The sequence below is a fragment of the Rhinopithecus roxellana genome, chromosome 9 (assembly GCF_007565055.1).
Source record: "Rhinopithecus roxellana isolate Shanxi Qingling chromosome 9, ASM756505v1, whole genome shotgun sequence".
NCBI classification, from domain to species: Eukaryota; Metazoa; Chordata; class Mammalia; order Primates; family Cercopithecidae; genus Rhinopithecus; species Rhinopithecus roxellana.
The window spans coordinates 67613896-67628839 of record NC_044557.1 but is presented as its reverse complement, the minus strand read 5'-3'; the positions used below and the strand labels follow the sequence as shown (position 1 = coordinate 67628839).

The 14944-nt window shown below is 38.3% G+C and overlaps 1 protein-coding gene, 1 non-coding gene and 1 pseudogene across 20 annotated transcripts in view; 2 read left to right on the top strand and 1 right to left on the bottom strand.

The window, feature by feature from the left end:
* LOC104655134 overlaps positions 1–8939 on the top strand; it is a 70039-nt pseudogene extending 61100 nt beyond the window's left edge.
* Positions 1–14944, bottom strand: part of RIMS2 (regulating synaptic membrane exocytosis 2) — a 792768-nt gene that overhangs the window by 712642 nt on the left and 65182 nt on the right. The gene's annotated exons all lie outside the window — the stretch shown is intronic.
* On the top strand, positions 4812–4918 carry LOC115899865. The gene has a single exon (XR_004059452.1). It is a non-coding gene; the product is annotated as a U6 spliceosomal RNA (small nuclear RNA).

The following is a 14944-nucleotide window of genomic DNA, read 5'->3' as shown; positions in this document are numbered from 1 at the left end:
TATTCTGGATATGAGTCCATTGTCAGATAAATTAGGACCTTTTGATAGTAAAAAAGGGACACATTCTTGTGACTCTGCCAAGAATCCTTCCATGTAAAAATTTTTAAGAGCTATAATGCTGATATTGTGATTGCTATCATAGGCATTCAATGTAATATAGTCAAAAGTCTAGATTTAAAGTTACTTCACAGCAAGGGCTAGAAATATCTCCTATCTCCTTTGTATCTTCGGCAGATCCTAAGCATTAAGTACACATTTGGTGTACGCTAAGTAAACATTTAAATCAAAGAATGTTCTAAGGTAAACAATGTATTTCTCTTCCCAAGGGCTTTCCTTTAACCCACCAGTTACAATTACTAAAGCTCATGAAAATGTCTACCAGCCAAGTACCACTTGTGTAACACTGAAACAATGCAGAGAGTCCCAAGAACCAGGGAAGACCAAGAAGCATATCTATGAAGGGTAACCAAAGACAGCTTAGAAAGACAGAATGGAATTGCAGTGAATCCAAACATTATAGACAGCAAATGACATTCTTGGTATAGTTCCATATCAGAGGAATAAAGTGAAGAAATAAACAGAGAAATTCATCTCTTAAAAATAAGAGTAAGTCAACCATAATAAACTAAAGCAAGGAGTTCAGGACAAGGCTATGAACAATATCAGTCTGTGAGATACTTGCTTTTATATACCAAAGCTTAGTGGAAACTACACAAAGACTGGTGTTGGAGAGAACTGTCTGAAGATTCATTGTTATAAAAAAGAATGGCAAAAGCAGTCCATACCAGAATTATTATGGTTTGTCCAAATATCTTTTTATGTATTAAAGTGGGGGAACCTAGGGCAAATATGATATCCAGTTTTTATTTGAATAGCATCCAGTAAGTGTTATCTCTTAGGTCATTCTAAGCAGATTACAATATAAGTAAACAGTTCAACTTGCAAAAGAATGAAGCATACATACACTGGCCAGATGAAACACTTTTACACAGGAAAAAATATATTTATATATAGCTTGCTGAAGTCAATGGCTAACTGGGAACATTTAAGATGCAAAAACCTGAAACAAATAAATACAATACTGACATGCCAGTGAAAATAATACAATTAATTATCTAAAAACCTTTGTTTTTGCCCATATCTAGGAATACATCAAACCAAGTAGGTAAAAGATCTCTATAAGGAGAACTAAAAAACACTGATGAAAGAAATCACAGAGGACACAAACAAATGGAAAAACATTCCATATTCATGGACTGGAAGAATCAATATCATTAAAATGTCCAGACTGCCCAAAGCAATCTACAGATCAAATGCAATTCCTATCAAATTACTAACATCATTTTTCACAGAATTAAAAAAAAATCTAAAATTCATATGGATCCAAAAAAGAGCCTAAATAGCCAAAGAATTATAAGTGAAAAGAACAAAGCTGGAGGTATCACATTACCCAACTTCAAACTGTACTACAGAACTATACTAACCAAAACGATATGGTACTGGTACAAAAACAGACACAGGGACCAACATAACAGAATAGAGAACCCAGAAACAAAGCTGCACACCTGCAACCAAATGATCTTAGACAGTCAACAAAAATAAACAATGGAGAAAGGATACCCTATTAAATAAATGGTAATGGACAAACTGGCTAGTAATATGCAGAATAATGAAACTGGATCCCTAACTGTACCATATTCAACAGTTAACTCAAGATGGATTAAAGACAAGGCTGGCTGCGGTAGCTCGCACCTGTAACCCCAGCACTTTTGGAGGCTGACACAGGTAGATCACTTGAAGTCAGGAGTTCAAGACCAGCCTGGCCAACATAGTGAAACCTCGTCTCTACCGAAAAAAAAAAAAAAAAAAAAAAAAAAAAAAAAAAATATATATATATATATATATATATATATATATATATATATGTATGTATGTATAAATTAGCTGAGCGTGGTGGCATGCACCTGTAGTCCCAGCTACTTGGGAGGCTGAGGCATGAGAACCACTTGAACCTGAGAGGCGGAGGACCTGAGCCAGGATCACACCACCATATCCAGCCTGGGAAACAGAGCGAGACTCTGTCTGGGAAAAAAAAAAAAATGAATTGAAGACTTACATTTAAGGGTAAGGCCTCAAACCATAAAAATCCTAGAAGAAAACCTAGGAAATACTCATCTGAACATTGGCATAGGGGAAGAATTTATTACTGCAACCTCAAAAGCAAATGAAACATAAACAAAAATTGACAACTAGGATCTAATTGAATTCAAGAGCTTCTGTACAGCAAAAGAAGCTATCGACAGAGTAAACAGACAAACTACAGTATGGGAGAAAATATTTGCAAACTATGTATCCAAGTACTAATATCCAAAATCTATAAGGAACTTAAATTGACAAATAAAAAATAAATGACCCCATTAAAAAGTTGGCAGAGCATAAATAGATACTTCTCAAAAGAAGACATACAAGTGGCCAACAAACATATGAAAAAAATGTTCAACATCACTAATCATTGGAGAAATGCATATAAAACCACAATGAGATACATCTCACACCAGTCACAATGGCCATTAAAAAGTGGAAAAAAAAAAAAAACAGATATTGGCAATGCTGCAGAGAAAAGGGAATGCTTACACACTGTTAGTGTGAATGTCAATTAATTCAGCTCCTGTGGAAAGCAGTTTGGAGATTTCTCAAAGAGCTAAAAATAGAACTACTATTCAACTCAGCAACCTCATTACTGGGTGCCTAACGAAAGGAAAGAAGTCATTCTACCAAAAAGACACCTGCACTTGTATGTTTATAGCAGCACTATATACAACAGCAAAGTCATGGAATCAACCCAGGTGCCCATCAACAGTGGACTGAATAAAGGAAATGTGAGATAGATGGATGGATAGATAGATAGATAGATAGATAGATAGATAGATAGATAGACAGACAGATAAACATGGAATACTACAGAGCCATAAAAAAGGATGAAATCATGTCCTCTGTGGCAACACAGATGCAGCTGAAAACCATTAGCCTAACTGAATTAACACAGAAACAAAAAATTAAATACCACATGTTCTCATGTACAAGTGGGAACTAAACAATGGGTACATATAGACGTAAAGATGGAAACAATAGACACTGGGACTCCAAAGCCAGGAAGGGAAGAAAGGGGTAATGAATGAATAACGACCTATTGCGTACTATGTTCAATATTTGGGTGATGGGTTCAAAAGCCCAAACCTCAGCATTACACAATATATCCATGTAACAAACCTCCACATGTATACCCTGAATCTAAAATCAAAAAGAAAAATAAAGGCAAAAGACAAACTCTATCTTAATCACTAAAATTATGCTAGTCATTATGCTTTAACAAGCGTGATCTTATCTGGATTAAATTTCAATATATTTTTTAAAGTAGTCTAAATAATATTTAGAAAAGTATATTTTGTCATTATTTTATCTGCTTCATTTTCCTTTTTTTCCATTTAAGACTTTTTAAGGTTATTACAAATCAAATTTCCTTTAAAATATAGATGGCTTTAAACCACTTTGAAACTTCCCAAAGTGATGTGTTTTCAAAAGTTAATTAGTTTAAGATTTGCATTATTTAATGACTCAAACAATGTACTACCAGCAAATGATCCCACCTAAAAGAGACAAAACTCATTTAATGAGTCTGTAATCAAAACTGACAATACTGAGGCCGGGTGCGGTGGCTCAAGCCTGTAATCCCACCACTTTGGGAGGCCGAGACGGGCGGATCACGAGGTCAGGAGATCGAGACCATCCTGGCTAACATGGTGAAACCCCGTCTCTACTAGAAAATACAAAAAACTAGCCGGGCGAGGTGGCGGGCGCCTGTAGTCCCAGCTAATGTAGTCCCAGCTGCTCGGGAGGCTGAGGCAGGAGAATGGCATAAACCCGGAAGGCGGAGCTTGCAGTGAGCTGAGATCTGGCCACTGCACTCCAGCCTGGGCGAAAGAGCGAGACTCCATCTCAAAAAAAAAACAAAAACAAAAACAAAAACAAAAAACTGACAATACTGTTAGCCTCTGACAGATGCCACTGAGCTTTCAACGATGAATACAGAACTCTCTGTTGTTAAGCATCATGGTCAACAAAATGTTTATTTTGTGGACACATGGAGTTTTTTTTTAATATACCCAAGATTACTTTCTTTAGGGAAACATTCTCCTCCATGCCATGTGGTTCTAGTAAGGCTGGCTATGGGCCTAGGCACATGACCCAGCTCTGAGTAAACATGGTACCATTATTTCCTTGCACAGAGTGACTGGTCTGAGAAGGGCATGTGACAGACAAAGCAGAGATAATAAGAGTTCTTCCCTAAGCAGACAGTATAGCATAGTGGCAAGCACAGAGTCTGCCTGGATTTTAATTCTTGGCTCTATCACTAACTAGTTAAATAATCAAACAAGTAACTTAATTGGTTTGTATCTTAATTTCCTCATCTTTGAAATGTAGCTACTAATAATACCTTCCTCAAAGAGCTATTATGAAGATAAAATACAGTATAACATATATAAAGTGTTGGCATGGTAATTAGCATATAAAAAGCATTAAATACATTTTAATATTAGTTATCAATACCATTACATCTGGGCTTCTGGATTGGGTGGGGAATTGGAGAACTTTTCTGTCTAGCTAAAGGACTGTAAACACACCAATCAGTGCTCTGTGTCTAGCTAAAGATTTGTAAACACACCAATCAGCACTCTGTAAAAACACACCAGTGATCTGTGTCTAGCTAAAGGTTTGCAAATGCACCCATCAGCACTCTGTAAAAACGCACCCTGCTCCCTACCGCAGCACATATACTAAAATTGGAATGATACAGAGAAGATTAGCATGGCCCCTGCGCAAGGATGACACGCAAATTCGTGAAGGGTTCCATATTTAAAAAAAAAAAAAACGCACCAATCAGTGCTCTGTGTCTAGCTAAAAGTTTGTAAACGTACCAATCAGCACTCTGTAAAAATGCACCAATCAGTGCTCAGTGTCTAGTGTCTCGCTAAAGGTTTGTAAATACACCAATCAGCATTCTGTAAAAACAGACTAATCAGCACTCTGTAAAATGTACCAATCAGTGCTCTGTAAAATGGACCAATCAGCAGGGTGTGGGTGGGGCCAAATAAGGGAATAAAAACTGGCCTCCTGAGCCAGCAGTCCCCTTCCATGCTGTGGAAGCTTTGTACTTTCACTCTTGGCAATAAATCTTGTTGCTACTCAGTCTTTGGATTCACACCACCTTTTATGAGCTGTAACACTCGCCAAGAAGGTCTGCAGCTTCACTCCTGAAGTCAAGCAAGACCACGAACCCACCAGAAAGAAGAAACTCTGGACATATCTGAACATCGGAAGGAACAAACTCCGGATACATCTGAACATCGGAAGGAACAAACTCCGGACACACCATCTTTAAGAACTGTAACACTCACCGCGAGGGTCCGCGGCTTCATTCTTGAAATCAGCAAGACCAAGAACCCACTGGAAGGAACCAATTCTGGACACACTATTACTATTATTGTTGCTGTTGTTTTTGTTATTTGCATTATAAATATGTAATGGGACTACTAAATTTGGACAATGCAGCCTAAATATGGAAGCAGTGTGTCTTTCCCAGTGGCAGAGCAGATAGAAGAAAATTTTTGAAGCAAACAAAAGGAAACAGAACCAAGAGACCAATGGAAAGAATTCCTAAAGATATTCTCTGAGGCTTTGAATCCAGTTATCTGTTGAACTTTCCAGTTATATGAACAAATAAATTTATTTTTCTTCCCTTATGCTAGTTTAAGGTGAGTTTTTTTACTCAAAACAAAAAGTACTAATATAACATCTTTTGCCCATAAATCACAAAAAGAATAGAAATGCAGATATACACATATAGTAGGTACATATATACATATACAAACATACATATGACAAATATATATGCCATATATAAGAAATCTATGTGTGTCAATTAGGTTTTCACTATTTGTTGTCACAGTATCCACAACAAAAGTAAAAAAAAGGAAGGCAGCCTTATTCTACACTCCCAGTTGATAAGTTAATATTCCATCTCCATTAACATCCTATTACAGTATTTTCAAGAAACTTCAAGGAGGCTTGCAAGTGTTAAGGTGGGAAAGGGGGAACAATGCAGATGTGGTTGGAAAGGTAAATTGATCAGACTATTAAGAGTGTTGTATACTAGGGGATTTGAAATTTTATCTTGTTGAACATAGGTATCCATGATGTTTTTAAGATCAAAGTGACATTCTTTATTCATTCAATAAACACTTAATGAATACATAGTATGTGCCAAACACAATACTACAGCATATACACATCATAGCTGCTGTTGTCGAATTTATAATCTAGTTAACAGGTCTGTGTTCTCTAACATTGATGACAGATCATAACAGATAAGAAAAAGGAGTGAGAATTTATACAGATACTTAAGAAAAAGGAAAAATTATAAGTAGACCAATTGGTCATTAGGACAGTACAACAGCAGTCAAAGAAGGTTCCAAAATATTTATTTTGAGTCATTGGTATAGGAAAAACAGTAAAAACAATAGCTTTTGTCAGTAAATGTTTAGGCTGGTGCAAAAGTAGTTGAGCTGTTGCAATTACTTTTAATTGCAAACTTTATCTGGAAATATTGAGTTCTCCCTACTTACTAGAAGCTAAGCTCCATGAAAGCTCTAATCACTACACAAAACAGAGACTAGACTAGTGACTGGCACTTAGTAGGTGCTCAATAAATGTGTTATTTTTGAACAAACTATCGTCAAGATTTGCAGGTAGAAACATAAATTCAATAATTAATTTATTGATACCTATCATGTTATCAGGGACCATGCTAACAACTGGGGACTATGCTACCAGTAAATAAAACACAATTCCATGCTCCTAAGGTACTGCCAGTGTGCTGGAGCATTATCGACCTTTTCCACCCCTAAACACATTTACAATCTCCTGCAAAAATTTTTTCCTGGAAAAGTTTAGAGAAGCAAAGCATCAGAGGATTTATGAAATGGGAGAGACTTATTTATAAGAGCATTCGATATTCATGTGAGTTTAGCTAACTCATTTAAAGAACTCAAAAAATTATCTTTTGATAATGAACAAATAAGTAACAAAGAATGAGATAATTCATACATTTTTCAATTCTATTTTTTCATCGGTGCTATTTTTCCAAAACTCTATTCTTTGTGGAGAATTTGCTGGCAACATCAGTACTGAAAACCAATCTAAGAGTTTAGATGAGAGGTCTACAAACAAACCTACAGCAACAAAGCAGCATAGAGGTACATTGTATAATGAGGGTATGGCAAAGGATTTAGGGCAACATAAAGAAGGGTTACCTAATGCAGTCCTAAAGGATGTGTAAAAACTTCCTGGAACACGCGACATTTGACAGAAGTCTTAAGAACTGAGTAGATTAAAACTAATTGCAGGATACAAGACCAATATTCAAAGATCAATCGTATTTCTGATACTAGCAATGAACATTTCCAAAATGAAATTATGAAAACAACTGCATGTTTAAAATAGCATGAGCCAGGCATCATGACTCACACCTATAATCCCAGCAACTTGGGAGGCTGAGGTAGTAGGACTGCTTGAGGCCAGGAGTTCAAGACCAGCCCAGGCAACATAGCAAGACCTTGTCTCTGCAAAAAGAAAAAAAAAAATTAGCCAGGTGTAATAGCACATGCTTGTAGTCCTAGCTACTCAGGAGGCAGATGTGGGAAGACTGTTTGAGCCCAGGATTTCAAGGCTACAGTGAGCTGAAATCAACACCACTATACTCTAGCTTGAGCAAAAGAGCAAGACCCTGTATCTTTTTAAAAAAAAAATCAAAAAGAAAAAAACACTTAGGTACAAATTTAACAAAAGAAGTGTTAAGATTTGTATACTGAAAACTACAAATCATTATTGGGAAAAAATTAAAGAAGATTTAAATACATGGAAAGACACCCCATGTCCATAAGCCACAAAACGCAATATTGTTAAGACAGCAATACTCCTGAAATTGACCCACAGATTCGATACAATTAGTATCAAAATCCAAGTTAGCTTTTTTTCAGATCAGTTCTACTGCTCTGAAGTCCAGAAATAAGCCCTTATATCAATGATGAATTGATTTTTGACAAAGGTGCAAAGGCTATTCAGGAGAGAAAGAATAGTATTTACAACAAATAGTGCTGAGAAAATTGTTTATCCATATACAAGAGAATGAAGTTAGACTCCTATTTCACATCATATAAAATTAACTCCAAGGGGATTAAAGACCTAAATGTCAAAGCCAAAACCATAAAACTCTTAGAAGAAAACATAAAAGTAATTTTCATGGCCTTGGGGTAGGTAATGGTTTCCTTCGATATGACACTGAAGCACAAGCAACAAAAACAAAAAAAAAAAAGATAAACTGGACATCAAAATTTAAAACTTTGTGCAAAGGGCACCATCAAGAAAGTGAAAAGAGCGAGAGGAACATGGTGATCAGCTCATGCAGCTGTAAGACACCATGAACTCGCTTTCAGATCAGTTTTGTAATGCCACTGATGTGTTGCAGCAATGTGATCTTCCTGCCTCTTTTAATAATATTGAGACAGCAATTAACAAAGACCAGCCAGCTAACCCTACAGAAGAGTATGCTCAGCTTTTTACAGCACTGATTGCACAAACAGTAAAAGACATTGATGTTTTGATAGATTCCTTACCCTGTGAAGAATCTACAGCTGGTTTATAGGCTACTAGCTTATGTAAGCTAGAACAAAACCATGAGGCTTCTACATATTGTTTATCTACGGAAATGCTTCTAGAAAAGATACAAAGTGCACTTGCTGATATTGCACAGTCACAGCTGATCACAGTTACAGCTGAAGACAAGAAGTAGTACCCACAGCCAGTCTCTTCCAGACTTATAGCACCAGTGAATACTATGTGGCTGAGAAAAGGATTGTTCCAATACCATTAAGAATTCTGCATCAGATTTAGATGTAAGCCTTACCAACAGTTACAGAAACATTAAACACTGGTATGTGTTACCTTTTTAGCTACTTTTAATAATTTCCAATTTTCACTCTTGATAAACAAGGTTATAAAACTGTGATTGAACCATCTCTAAACCATAATTCTAATTTATTTTACTTTATTTTATTCTTATTTTATTTTGAAACAGGGTCTTGCTCTGTCACCCAAGCTGGAGTGCAGTAGCAGGATCACAGATCAGTGCCACCTCAACCTCACAGGCTCAAGGAATCCTCCCACCTCTGCCTCCTGAGTAGCTGGGACTACAGAGGCACACCACCAAGCTCAGCTAATTTTTTTGTTTCTATTTCATTTATTTTTATTTATTTATTTGTTTTGTAGAGATAGGGTGTCACTATGTTGCCCAAGCTGGTCTTGAACTCCTGGGCTCAAGAAATCCTCCCACCTCAAACTCTCAATGTGCTGGGATTACAGGCATAAGCCACCATGCCAGGCCAAGGATTTGAATACATATTTCTTCAAATAAAATATAAAAATAGCCAATGAACACATGAAAAGTTGCTCACCATCATTTGTCATTAGAGAAATGCAAGTCAAACCCACAGTAGGATACTACTTCATACCCACCAGGATGGACACAATCAAAAAGAGAAAATAAAAAGTGTTGGGAAGGATGTGGAGAAAGTAAAACCCTCACACATTGCTGGTGGGAATGTAAAATAGTGCAACCACTTTGGAAAAGTTTGGCAGTTTTTTAAAAACTTAAACCTAGAGTTACCATATGACCCAGCAATTCCATTCCTAGGTATATATCCAAGAACAATGGAAACACACATCTACACAAAAACTTGTACATGAATGTTCACAGCATTACTCATAATAGTCAAAAAAGTGGAAATAAATCATCTGATGGACATTTGTCCACATATATGTGGCATATTCATATAACAGATTATTATTTGGCCATAAAAGAAAACAAAAAAGTACTATACATGTATGACATGAATGAATCTTGAAAACATTATTCTAACTAAAAGAAGCCAGGCACACACAAAAATTACATACTGTATGATTCCATTTATATAAAATATCGAGAATAGACAAATCTAGAGAGACAGAAAGAGACTAGTGGTTGCCAGATTAGTGGCTGGGGTGAGGGAATAATGGAGAGTGAGTACTTAATGAACACAGGGTTTCCTTTTGGGGTGATGAAAATATTCCAAAACTGGATAGTGGTGATGTTTGCACAACACTGCAAATGTACCAAATGCCATATGGTAAAATTTTACATGTGCATTTTATCACAATAAAAAAAGAAGTAAAGTACTGACACATGTTATGACGTGAATGACCCTTGAGAACATTATGCTAAATGAAAGAAGAAGTCACAAAAGACAACATACTGTATGGTTCTGTTTATATGAAATCTCCAGAACAGGCAAATCCATGGAAAGATTAGTGGTTGCCTAGGATGAGGGAAGGGAAAAGGGAGGAGGGAGTACTAACAGGTACAGGGTTTCTTTCAGGAGGAACAAAAGAACAAAATGTTCTAAAATTAGACTGTGGTTATAGTTGCACCACTCTGAGAATATACTAGAAAGCACTGAACTCTACACTTTGAAAGGCTGAACTATACAGTATGTGAATTATCTCAATGAAGGGATTCGAGGAGACAGAAAGGGAGATAACTGAGTAAGAATTGGCCAGGAAAATGAAGGGTTAGTAAAGGATAAGAATAATCAGTACAAGGATACAGGAAAGGATATAGAATAAGACCATTTTTGCTCTTGAAGATTCCATACATCTTGTTCCAGAGTAATTACCACCTAAATTAGATGGCTAGGAAATTTAGAATACAATTAGATAGGATGAACAGGTTTCTATCTTGGGAGAAGTCATCAACAAATGTTCACTACAAAATACAAATATACGTAAATATATCCAAGCAATATTAAGTGGAAAGTAGAAAAACTGAGAGTACACATGTTATAGACTCCATTTTCCCAACAAAGTAGGAAGTCAGGTCACCAGCGAAGAGTGAAGGGTATCAGAGCAGTGTTGAAAATCTATAGAAAATGACAAGTTTGAACGTATGCCTGAAACAACTGAGAAAGAGAGCCCTTTTCTGGCTTCTTTATGAGACAGGAATATGGGGTGGTCACAGAAGAAACAGGAAATACCAGGCAACAATTTCACATGACTAACATAGAAGGAACACAGAAACCAGCTACAGGAATGGGGAAGGGGGAGGAGCCAATAAGACCCTAACAAACAGGATATAAGAAATACCAGTTAAGACTAGCTAGATCTAACATGGCACTGGATTTGACTTAAATTGTACCCCAGGTTCAATTATAAACTCATTATTATACTAAACCACATCTCACCAGACCATGACAGTTCCAAGTATACCCATGTTTGTTAAAAAACTCGGTGGCACCTCAATTCCAAGAAATCTCATTCTCTTCCCAGAAATCCTTATGATCATTCTGCCTCTTAATTTGAAAAACCTTTTTTGGTTTGGACAAACCCCAAACACATTGGGCACCACATACTCTCCTGAGTAGGCCTATACTCCCACCCTTGAGTGTGTACTTTCACTTTTAAAAAAATACTTTTTACTTTTGCTTTGACTTGTCCTTGAACTCTCTTACAAAGGTGTCAAGAACCTGGACAGTGGCTGGGGTCAACGTCTCACCGGTGTTCAGAGGCCTCCCTAAGCCCACTGACATCACTGATACTCCATAAGACTATAGCACCAATACTAACAGTATAGTAGACCTATTCTTGACTTACACCTTCAGTAAAATTCTACATGTCATTCTTCTCAACCTGCTCCTTTTTATACAATTACATAAAATTTCATAGGATCAAAACATTTGCAAGGCCAGGTGCAGTGTAATGCCAGCACTTTGGGAGGCCAAGGTGGGCAGATTACTTGAGCTCAGATATTCAAGACCAGCCTGGGCAACATGGCAGAAACAATGTGTCTAAAAAAAAAATAAGAAAATTAGCAGGTGTGGTGGTGCATGCCTATAGTCCTGGCTACTTCGGAGGCTGAAGTAGAAGTATCACCTGATCCCAAGTGGTTAAGGCTGCAGTGAGCTGAGATGGCACCACTGCACTCCAGCCTGAACAACAGAGTGAGACCTTGTCTCAAAAAAAAAAAAAAAAAAAAATTAAACAGCACAAAATCAGATTTCCTTCTCCCTCTCTCCTTCACTTTAGTACGCTGACATCTAACAAAGACCACTGGAGCTAAAGAGAGTTGCTGTATGGCAGCTTTTATAAACTGCACCTAGACTATTCATTCTGTCACTAACCAGGGCACAGATGCTATGTAGTTCCTAGGCTAGTGTAAATCTTAATGAGAAACAGTGAACTTCTGTACACATACATGTCTTTAGCCCATATGTCTGTCAAGTCTCAGATGACAACATAAATAGAACCCAGTAAAAGTCCCCAGTATGAGGCTTCTCTACACGTGTGGTTAAAAGGCTGTAGAGCTGTGTCATATAACGTTCAGTCTCTCTCTCCTCACTCTCACTCTTCAAAAAGATAACAATGCCTAATTCCTAAAAAATGATAAGAGCAGTGTGATGGTTAAGTGTCAACTTGGTTGGATTGAAGGATGCAAAGTATTGTTCCTGGGTATCTGTGGGGGTGTTGCCAAAGGATTAACATTTGAGTCAGTGGACTGGAAGAGGCAGACCCACCCTCAATCTGGGTAGGCACCATCTAATCAGCTGCCAGCAGGCAGAAGAATGTGGAAGGACTAGACTGGCCAAGTCTTCTGGATTTCATCTTTCTCCCATGGTGGAAGTTTCCTGCCCTCAAACATCGGACTCCAAGTTCTTCAGCTTTTAGACTTTCGGACTTAAACCAGTGGTTTGCCAGGGGCTCTTGGACCTTCAACCACAAACTGAAGGCTACACTGTCAGCTTCCCTACTTTTGAGGTTTTGGGACTCAGACTGGCTTTCTTGCTCCTCAGCTTGCAGATGGCCTATTATGGGACTTCACCTTGTGATCATGTGAGTCAATACTCCCTAATAAACTCTGCTTTATATATACATCTATGCTATTAGTTCTGTTCCTCTAGAGAACCCTAATACCAACAGTGACAGATGGCTGGAATAAACCCATAGTCTCCCAAGGTGACTACTTTGAAGAAGACAATACTCATTTAAAGGTACAGAATCTGATGGAGTTGTTTTACATCAGTTAAATTTTGCACGGAACCATATTTCAAATAAACACACTTCGGATGAGTTGAACAAAGAGATTAACTTTAGTACATGTCTTAACAAAAGTTATGTTCTTCTCCTATGCAGGAGAATTAAGACCAAGAGTATGCAACAGAATTAGGCACTGCAGTGCAACAATGTGGACTGCAATTTAAGGCCATGATATGGTTTGATTGTGCCCCCACCCAAATCTCATCTTGAATTCCCATGTGTTGTGGGAGGCACTGGTGAAAGGTAATTAAATCATGGGGGCAGGTCTTTCCTGTGCTCTTCTCATGATAGTGAATAAGTCTCATGAGATTTGCCGGTTTTATAAGGGAGCTTCCCCTGTACAAGCTCTCTCTTGGCCTGCCACCATCCACGTAAGATGTGACTTGCTCCTCCTTGCCTTCCGCCATGAGTGTGAGACCTTCCCAGCCATGTGGAACTGTAAGTCTATTAAACCTCTATTTTTTGTATATTGCCTAGTCTTGGGTATGTCCTTTAATACCAGTGTGAAAATGAACTAATACAGTAAATTGGTACCAGGAGTGGGGTGCTACTGAAAAGATACACAAAAAAGTGGAAGTGACTTTGGAACTGGGTAACAGGCAGAGGTTAGAACAGTTTGGAGGGCTCAGAAGAAAGAAAAATATGGGAAAGGTTGGAACTCCCTAGTGACCTGTTGAATGGCTTTGACCAAAATGCTGATAATGATATGGACAATGAAATCCAGGACGAAGTAGTCTCAGATGGAGATAAGGAACTTGTTGGGAATGGCAAAGGTGACTACTGTTATGTTTTAGCAAAGAGACTGGCGGCATTTTACCCCTGCCCTAGAGATCTGTGGAACTCTGAACTTAAGAGAGATGATTTAGGGTATCTGTGGGAAGAAATTTCTAAGCAGCAAAATGTTCAAGATGTGACCTGGGTGCTGTTAAAGGCATTCAGTTTTAAAAAGGAACCAGCCTAAAAGTGTGGAAAATTTGCAGCCTGATAATGTGATAGAAAAGAAAATCCCATTTTCTGGGGAGAAATTCAAGCCAGCTGCAGAAATTTACATAAGTAACAGGGAGCCAGATGTTAATCACCAAGACAATGGAGAAAATGTCTCCAGGGCTTGTCAGAGACCTTTGCAGCAGCCCCTCCCATCACAGGCCTGGAGATTTAGGAGGAAAAACTGGTTTTGTGGGTCAGGCCCTGGGTACCCCTTCTGTGTGCAGTCTAGGGACTTGGTGCCCTGTGTCCCAGCTGCTCCAGCCATGACTAAAAGGGGCCAAGGTACAGCTCAGGCTGCTGCTTCAGAGGGTGGAAGCCCCAAGCCTTGGCAGCTTCCATATGGTGTTGAGCCTGTGGGTGCACAGAAATCAAGAACTGAGGTTTGGGAACCTTCACCTAGATTTCAGACGATGTATGGAAATGGCTGGGTGTCCAGGCAAGTTTGCTGTGGGGCAGGGCCCTCATAGAAAACCTTTGTTAGGGTAGTGCAGAAACGAAAAGTAGGGTCAGAGTCTCCACACAGTGTCCCTACTGAGGCACCGCCTAGTGGAGCTATGAGAAGAGGGCCACCATCCTCCAGACCCCAGAATGGTAGACCCACTGACAGCTTGCACTGTGTGCCTGGAAAAGCTGCAGACACTCAACACCAGCCCATGAAGGCAGTGGGAGGGAGGCTGTATCCTTGAAAGCCACAGGTGTGGAGTTGCCCAAGACCATG